We start from the raw sequence: 3,555 nt of genomic DNA, 5'->3' as shown, positions 1-3,555 counted from the left end.
CTCACGTGTAAAATGACGTCTGAGCCGGAAGAATGAATTCTAGGATATGATTGAGGATTGCGAGCATTCGCAACAAATTGAATCAACGGACTCAAAATGATAATGACAAGAGATGCCAATAAGATTACGAGACTTATGGGATTAACCATAATGCTAGTAAGCAAGAATTTCAAGAGCAACAGGCTGCTGAGGATTTTCGGAAGATCGAATGGTATTTTCGAAGACTTTATGAAATACATGAATCATTTGGGGATGAGCGGATACTTGGTAAGTGCGAGAATTATCCGTAGGGGTATTCAGGTGACAAGGAACAGCAAGGCAATAAGCTCAAAGGATTCTCAGAACAACAGAGAGAATTTCGGGGTATCTTGTAATTACAAGATCAACTGGGAAACATTGTATGAGTGGTGAGTATACGTGGTTATCCATAGGAGTTTATCGATGGGAGGGAATTGCAAAAGCGATAAACACAAGTTCTCGGGTTATCAGTGGAGAGCATCTTCAGGGTCTTCACGGGCAGCATACGATCATCAGTAATAAGGGGCTCTCCGGGTGAAAGTGATAACGAGATCCTAATGTTAGATTTAGCAAAATTCACTTAACCCGAATAGAAGAGAGATCAGAGTCCCAGAGTATAGACAAGGAGTAAAAGATCCTAATACCACCCAATGGCGACGTGGGCCCGTAAGCAACACAGCCATGTTAGTAAAAGTTTTTCAATGACTAGACTCGACTTCGGCCAAGGAGTTGGAAAGGGGGATTCCTACAGGCAGTCGGCTCTGATCCCAACTTGTGACGCCCCCGATTTGACCGTACACTAATCATGCACGCAAATGTGTAAGATCAAGATCAGGGACTCACGGGAAGATATCACAACACAACTCTAAAACATAAATAAGTCATACAAGCATCATAATACAAGCCAGGGGCCTCGAGGGCTCGAATACAAGTGCTCGATCACAGACGAGTCAGCGGAAGCAACAATATCTGAGTACAAACATAAGTTAAACAAGTTTGCCTTAAGAAGGCTAGCACAAACTGGGATACAGATCGAACGAGGCGCAAGCCTCCTGCCTGGGATCCTCCTAACTACTCCTGGTCGTCGTCAGCGGGCTGCACGTAGTAGTAGGCACCTCCAGTGTCGTAGGTGTCGTCGTCGACGGTGGCGTCTGGCTCCTGGACTCCAACATCTGGTTGCGACAACCAGATAGGAAGGAAAGGGGGAAAAGAGGGAGAAAGGCAACCGTGAGTACTCATCCAAAGTACTCGCAAGCAAGGAGCTACACTACATATGCATGGGTATATGTGTAAAGGGGCATATCAGTGGACTGAACTGCAGAATGCCAGAATAAAAGGGGGATAACTAGTCCTGTCGAAGACTACGCTTCTGGTCATCTCCATCTTGCAGCATGTAGAAGAGAGTAGATTGAAGTCCTCCAAGTAGCATCGGATAGCATAATCCTACCCGGCGATCCCCTCCTCGTCGCCCTGTTAGAGAGCGATCACCAGGTTGTATCTGGCACTTGGAAGGGTGTATTTTATTCAGTATCCGGTTCTAGTTGTCATAAGGTCAAGGTACAACTCCGGGTCGTCCTTTTACCGAGGGACACGGCTATTCGAATAGATAAACTTCCCTGCAGGGGTGCACCACATAACCCAACACGCTCGATCCCATTTGGCCGGACACACTTTTCTGGGTCATGCCCGGCCTCGTAAGATCAACGCGTCGCAGCCCCACCTAAGCACAACAGAGAGGTCAGCACGCCGGTCTAACCCTATGCCCTATGCACACCTGCACGCGCGAGCCCGCAGAGGGGTCTGGGCCCATCGCCCTATGCACACCTGCACGTTGCGTACGCGGCCGGAAGCAGACCTAGCCTAGTGGCGTTCCAGTCCAATCCGGCGCGCGCCACTCAGTCGCTGACGTCACGAAGGCTTCGGCTGATGCCACGATGCCGGGATACCCATAACTACTCCCGCGTAGATGGTTAGTGCGTATAGACCAAATGGCCAGACTCAGATCAAATACCCAGAACTCGTTAAGCGTGTTAAGTATCTGCGAACGCCGACCAGGGCCAGGCCCACCTCTCTCCTAGGTGGTCTCAACCTGCCCTGTCGCTCCGCCACGAAGTAACAGTCGGGGGCCGTCAGGAACCCAGGCCCACCTCTACCGGGGTGGAGCCACCTGTCCTTTCAGCCCCCTCATCAGAATCACTTGCGGGTACTCCTACGAGCCGACCCGACTTTAGTCATCACATGTGTCATGTATATAGTATATAAGTTTATACCCGTGATCACCGCCCAGGTGATCACGGCCCGATAGTATAGCACAGCAGACGGACAAGAATGTAGGGCCACTGATGGAAAACTAGCATCCGATACTAAGCATGTAGGATTGCAGGTAAAGGTAACAACAGTAGTAGCAAGGATAGGCTGTGCATCAGGATAGGATATCGGAAAGCAGTAACATGCTACACTACTCTAATGCAAGCAGTATAGAGAAGAATAGGCGATATCTGGTGATCAAGGGGGGGCTTGCCTGGTTGCTCTGGCAAGTAGGAGGGGTCGTCAACTCCGTAGTCGAACTGGGCAGCAGCAGTGTCGGTCTCGTAGTCTACCGGAGAGAAGAGGGGGAAGAAACAGTAAATACAATGCAAACATAAACATGACGATGCGTGACATGACAATGAGCAGTGCGAGGTGTGTCCTAACGCGACAGTAGGTGGTACCGGCGAAGGGGGGGAACATCCGGGAAAGTATTCCCGATGTTTTGCGTTTTCGGACAAATGGACCGGAGGGGGAAAGTTGCGAGTTCGATAGGTCGGGGAGGTGTGGTGGACGAACGGACTGCGTATCCGGATTCGTCTCGTCGTTTTGAGAAACTTTCATGTAGAAAGTATTTTAATCCGAGTTACAGATTAAAAGATATGATTTTCTAAAGATTTTAATAATTTCTGGAATTTAATTAATTATTTAATTTAATTCGAAATTTGGATTTATGACATCAGAATGATGTCATGCTGACTTCAGCAGTCAACGTTGACCGTTGACCTGGTCAACCTGACAGGTGGGTCCCACCTGTCAAGGGCTGTTACCTAATTAACTACTGTTTAGTTAACTTAATTATCTAATTAGATTAATTTAAACAGGATTAATTAATTTAGTTAATTAATTAATTACTTAATTAATAAAATTTAATTTTATTATTTGTTTTATTTATATATTTATTAATTAATTTATTATTTTTATTATTGTATTATTATTATTATTTTATTTATTATATTTTTTTAATCATTCTTTTTTTTATTTTTTTTAATTAAAAAAAACGTTCTGGGGCCGGGCCCCACCTGTCAATGGCCCTAGGAGCCTAACGGGCGAACGGGTTACGGGCATGGGGGCGCAGGGGCGCTGGCGAAACGGGGCGGAGCCCCAGGGTGCGGGCGTAACCCGCCGAGGTGACGCGGTAGAGCCGGGCGCGGGCTCCAGCGGCCCGGGGCCGCATGAGCGCCGGCCGGAACAGGGCGATGGGGCGGAGGGGACCGGAGCCATGGGCGC

Source organism: Triticum aestivum, chromosome 3D (assembly GCF_018294505.1).
Source record: "Triticum aestivum cultivar Chinese Spring chromosome 3D, IWGSC CS RefSeq v2.1, whole genome shotgun sequence".
Classification (NCBI taxonomy): Eukaryota; Viridiplantae; Streptophyta; class Magnoliopsida; order Poales; family Poaceae; genus Triticum; species Triticum aestivum.
Note: the sequence above shows the minus strand (reverse complement) of the source record.